The sequence below is a fragment of the Microtus ochrogaster genome, chromosome 7 (genome assembly GCF_000317375.1).
Source record: "Microtus ochrogaster isolate Prairie Vole_2 chromosome 7, MicOch1.0, whole genome shotgun sequence".
Lineage (NCBI taxonomy): Eukaryota > Metazoa > Chordata > Mammalia > Rodentia > Cricetidae > Microtus > Microtus ochrogaster.
This window is the reverse complement of record NC_022014.1, coordinates 3,779,330-3,785,487: the sequence shown is the minus strand read 5'-3', so window position 1 is coordinate 3,785,487 and position 6,158 is coordinate 3,779,330.

Below are 6,158 nucleotides of genomic sequence, written 5' to 3'. Positions count from 1 at the left end.
AAACCCTGTCTCGAAAAACCAAAAAAAAAAAAAAGGAAAAAAAAAAGATAAAAAAAAAAAACAAAAAAAAAAAAAAGAGGAGATCAGAGTGGAGCATGCCTTTAACTGGGAGGGTGGGTCTTTGCATCTGAGTTCCAAGCTATTCAGGGCTATAAAGTGATACTGTCTTAGAAGAAGAGGAGGAGGAAGATGAAAAGAGAAGAGGAGAAGGTTTCAAATAACTTAATGATATATTTTAGAGCCCTGAAGAAAGAACAAGCTAAATCCCAAATCCTTAGACAAAAGGTAATCACGGGACTGGGGAGATGGCTCAGCAGTTTGAGAGGAGTTCAGTACCCAGCCAACCAGCAGGGCAGTTCCCAGCAATCTGCAGTTCCAGGTCTACGCATCTAATGCCCTCTTCTGGCTTCTTTGGGCATCTGATTCATACACCGCCTCTGCCACATAAATACACACCTACAAATGAGTGTTCTTAACCACTAAGCTGCCTCTCCATCCCCTCACCCCACCCCTTTTTTTGGTTTTTCGAGACAGGATCTCTGTGTAGCTTTGGCTGTCCTGGAACTCACTCTGTAGACCAGGCTGGCCTCAAATTCACAGAGATTCACCTGCCTCTGCCTCCCGAGTGCTGGCATTAAAGGTGTGCACCACCACCACCCCGCTCTCTTGTTTCTTAATGTAGGCACCTAGAGCTATAAACTTCCCTCTTAGGACTACTTTTGTTGCATTGCATGGTTTTGATATACCACGTTTTCATTTTCATTCAGTTCTAAGAATTCTTAAATTCCTGGTTTCTTCAAGGAGCCCTTCAGTTGCGAGCTGTTTAATCTCCCTCAGTTTGTGTATATCCCAGGCTTTCTCTTGTTCTGTTGTATTCAGAGAGAACACAAGGAATTACCTCACCTTTCCCATATTTGTTTGAGACAGTTGCATAGGCTGATGAGAAGATGGTCTACTCCGCCATGTTCTACCAATGTCAAGTCCATGTCACCTGTGATGTCATTCAGGGCTTCTCCATTTCTGTCAAGATGACCTTCCAGCTGCTGTGGAAAGAGCATGGAATAATTCACCCACTACTATGATTCCGGGGTTAACCCGTGACTTTACATTTAATAGTGTTTGGTTTGTGGAATTGGGTGCACCTGTGGGGCATACACTTAGAACTGTAAAGTTAGGACTGTAAAGTCCTTTTGGCAGTAATCAGTAAGAAGTGGTCTTTATTATTTTTCCCACTAGCTTTGGTTTGAAGTCTGTTTTGTCGGGTGTTAAAAGAGCAGTCCCTGCCGGCCTCCCAGTCCTCTCTCTGGAAGGTAACATCCATCCTCTGCAGTGAGACAAGTTTCTCAGGGGCAGTCCAGATACTTAGAGTTCTTATTGAAAGGTGTGTGTTGATTTCTGTCCTTTTGATGGTTTTGTAATGTTGGTTTTTCCCCCCTCTTGCTTTTAATTATTACTCTACCATGGTTTATTATTTCTTTTAAATTATTTTATTTTGGGGGGCTGGAGAGATGGCTCAGGGCATAAGAGCACTGGCTGCTCTTTTAGAGGACCCAGGTTCAATTCCCAACACCCACATGGGAGCTCACAACTGTCTGTACTGCCTGTTCCGGGGGATCCGACACCCTCACACAGACATACACACAGGCAAAACACCAATGCACATAAAATTACTTTAAAAAGTGTTTTATTTTCACGTGTATGAGTGCTTTGCCTACAGGTATGTATATGTACCTGGTGCCCTCTGAGGTCAGAAGAGAGTTGGATTCCTGAAACTGGAGGTATGCATGGTTATGAGCTGCCAGGTGGGTTCTGGGAGCCAAAACCAGGTCCTGCCCAAGAACAAGTGCTCTTGCCTTGTCATCTCTCCAACCCCAGTCTATTCTTTTTTGCAGCTTTGTGGATGATTTTTTTCCCCTCTGAAACCGAAGAATTCCTTCAGCTATCTTTGTAATGGCTTAGCGATCATAAAGCCCTTTAGCCTATTTTCTTTTTTTTTCTTTTTCTTTTTTTAAATCAAATAAAGTTTTTGTTTCACCGCTTTGCCGAGTACAGGTGGGCAGTTCTGGATTATTGGTTCTTGTCTTTCAGAACTTGAAGTTCAGCCTCCTAGGCCTTCCTGTGTTTTTTACGGTTTTAGCTGTAAGTTATTGCCAACAGCCTTGTCTGAGAAGGAAACATCCTGTGTCTAAGAGCACTCTGACCCTTGACCATACGTCTGGGGGAAAGATCTGCACGACACACGTTTCTGCCTCAGGGATCTGGGAATGCGTGGCTTCTTGGGATGCAGGGGCTTGCAAGTTCCTGTGTTTTTCTATCTCTACTTCCTTGTCCTTTTTTCTTTATTCTCTCTGGTGATCTACTAAGCAAAACATCTGTTCCTTGTATGTTGGGTTCACAGGGGTTGCCCAAAGATGGGGACAGACCACCAAAGTGTAGTAAACCAGAAGCAAACGATTCCAGGAAAAAGTTTTTTGTTTTTGTTTTTTTTTTTTTTTCTTTTTTGGTTTTTTCGAGACAGGGTTTCTCTGTGGCTTTGGAGCCTGTCCTGGAACTAGCTCTTGTAGATCAGGCTGGTCTCGAACTCACCGAGATCCGCCTGCCTCTGCCTCCCGAGTGCTGGGATTAAAGGCGTGCGCCACCATCGCCCGGCTAGGAAAAAGTTTAAAAAAAAAAAAAAACTCCATGGGGCACAAAAAGCTTATCAGCTAGCTGAGACCACAGCCAGAGATGGATTTGTAAGGTTGTGGCAAAGGAGAGCTTCCGAATATCACTTTTTTTTTCACCTTTTTTTTAAAGTTTATTTATTTACATTTTATGTATGAGTGCTGTCTTAGGATTTCTTTTTTTTTTTTACATTTTTTTATTGATATTTATTGAGCTCTACATTTTTCGCTGCTCCCCTCCCTGTCTCTCCCCTCCCCTCTTCAATCCTTCCCAAGGTCCCCATGCTTCCAATTTACTCAGGAGATCTTGTCTTTTTCTACTTTCTACTTCCCATGTAGATTAGATCTATGTAAGTCTCTCTTAGTGTCTGCATTGTTGTCTAAGTTCTCTGGGATTGTAGTTTGTAGGCTGGCTTTCTTTGCTTTATGTTTAAAAACCACCTATGAGTGAGTACATGTGATAATTGTCTTTCTGAGTCTGGGTTACCTCACTCAAAATAATGTTTTTTAGTTCCATCCATTTTCTTGCAAAATTCAAGCTGTCATTATTTTTTCTGCTGTGTAGTACTCCATTGTGTAAATGTACCACATTTTCCTTGTCCATTCTTCATTCGAGGGGCATTTAGGTTGTTTCCACATTCTGGCTATGACAAACAAAGCCGTTATGAACATAGTTGAGCACATGTCCTTGTGGCACAATTGAGCATCCTTTGAATATATACCTAAAAGTGGTATTGCTGGGTATTGAGGAAGGTTGTTTCCTAATTTTCTGAGAAATCACCACACTGACATCCAAAGGGGTTGTACCAGCTTGCATTCCCACTAGCAATGCAGAAGTGTTCCCTTTTCCCCACAAGCTCTCCAGCATAAGTTGTCATCAGTGTTTTTGATTTTGGCCACTGAATCTCACCTTTTTATAGTAGGGAGCACCAAGTATTATGTCGGAACAAAGGAATTTTTACAATCTCAAATTTTTACAGATACAAACTGCTCTTCTTTGTAATTTCCATTAAGAGTTTTTCAGTTAAACTAGTGGTTTGTACTTAATCTGTTGTCTTCCCTGGTATTCCCAGGTGGTGTTTACTGAAGCCCTGTGTTCTCCCCTTCGATGCTGCCAGTCTCACATAGCAGGGGTAATGCGTAACCCAGAGTTCATGTATATCCATTTTCTTAAAGTTAACTCAGCTTATATCCATCGTTAATCACGGATGGCCAGAATGTTATCTAAAAGCTGACCCTCAGATTGTGGTGTCACCCTAAATTTGCAGAGGGCCACTTCAGTCTCGCAAATAGAGCTCTGGGTTGTAAAGCAGAGTAACCCACTGTTAATAGTTAATCCTTGAGCTGCTGAGAAAGCTGCTGACAGCCTGTTCTCATTCTCCTAGGCTTACAGCTTTATATTTCTTTATTTCTACTTTCTTACTTCTGGAATCTACATTTTTATATTCTTATTCTTGGACTCTTCAGTAAACATGGTTTAATGACTTCCTTTCTCTTTTTGCATTATGATTATCTTTGCATGAACTCACTATAAGAGACACTCTGGCCCTCTGGAGCTCCGTGCATGCTCTCTGGGTCCCCAGAGCCTTATTTCATGGGCTCAACTCCAGCACCTATGGCAGTGAGTCTGCTGTGAACTATGGAATCCACGATGGGCTTGCTTTTATATGTGTTTTGGTATTCCTATCTTGCTTTCAATAAGCTTTCTTTGTATGGTATATTTAGTGTTTCAATATGATGATGGAGATTCTTTTTTGGGGGGAGGTCTTGACTGTTTAGTGTTCTGAAGTTCTTCTGTATTAGAGTCCTTTCCTCTAACTCTGAGAAATTTTGTCATGATTCTTTTGAACATGTTTTCAGTGCCCTGAGAACAAGATTCTCCTCCTTCTTCTAGCTAGTCCTTTCACAATGTTTTGTGTGTCTTGGAATTCCTACTCACACCGTCTTAGTTAAATCTTTGCCCTTGTTGGACCTAAGACTTCCCACAGAGCTTTTGGGGGCTTGTAGCATGTCTTAGTTTGCTGTCTGCTGCTGTGATAAGGACAGCAGCTTGTGAAGGGAAGGGGTTGTGTGCTTGGCTTGCAGGTTACAGTTCAGCACGAACAGAGTCAGGGAGGAACGGAAGCAGGGGCTGTGGTGGAACGCTACCTTTCGGTTTGTTCTCCAGAGCTTCCTTGGCCTGCTTTTTTTCTTTGCTGTTCCTTCCTTATGTTTTGTTTTGTTTTTTTGAGAAAGGGTTCTGTGTAGCATTGGCTGTCCTGGAACTCACTCTGTAGACCAGGTCAGTGTCAAATTCAGCAATCTACCTGCCTCTGCTTCCTGAGTGCTGGGCTTAAAGGTGTGTGCCACCACTGCCCTGCTCAGCCAGCTTTCTCACACAATTCACGGCTACCTGCTCCGGTAGTGACATGGCCCCCAACAGGCTGGACTCTGCCACGACAATCATTAATCCAGAGAATGCCAGGCAGATCTGATAGTTTTTCAATTGAAGTTCCTCTTCCCAGGTGACCCCAGCTTGTACAAAGTTGACAAAAAACTGACTAGCTAATATTTAATTTTCTTCACAGAGCTTTATATTTTACTTCCAGCATTTCAGTTTTTTTCAGTATTTCTTTTTATTGAATTCACATTTGATAACTTGTCCATTTTATTTCAGTAATTTGTTGTTTCCAATCAGGAGCTTATTTTCCTTAAAGTGTGTGTGTGCGCGCAGCATAGCATGTGGAAGCCAGAGTGCAACTTCCAAGAATCCGTTCTGTGTTTTTTACTATGTGGGATCCAGGGATTCAGTACAGGTCATCAGGCTTGCGCAACCAATGCCTTTATGTGACGAACCACGCCAGACCCACGGGAGTCTAATTTTTCTTCGATTTCTTTTCGAAGTGTGTGCTCAAAGAGTCCCATTACTGGGCACTGCTACTGTAGGATTAGTTTCGGATGAGTCATGTTGCTTTTGTTTTTGTTTTTTTATGTTTATTATGCAACTGCATTGGTGTTTATCAGGGGTTATTTTGTTGCTTTTTTAAAAAATCAGCTGTATTCTTTCAGCTGAGAGGGTCTTGGAAGAAGTAGAAATTCAGCAATCAGTTCCTCAGTCCAGCAGCTCAGGGTGCCTGTATCGCCTGGACATTATTCTCCGGGTGGAACGGTGAGAGTGATAGCGATCACTGCTGGAGTCCCCCACTGTGCATGTACACCAGCTAATTAACGGCAATAGCCCATGTGGTTTCCAGAACGACCGGAGGATAAACACCCAAGGATAGTACAGAGTATAATGGTATTTTAATTAATAATATTAGGTGGGTGAGGATGGGATAGATATTAGATTGATTTTTTTTTCAAAACAGAGTTTCTCTGTGTTATCCTGGAACTTGCTATTATAGACGAGGCTGGCCTTGAACTCACAGAGATTCGCCTGCCATTGCCTCCTGAGTCTTTTGATTAAAGGCTAGATTGATTTTTGAAAAGGAAAAAAAAAAACAAAACCAAAAAACA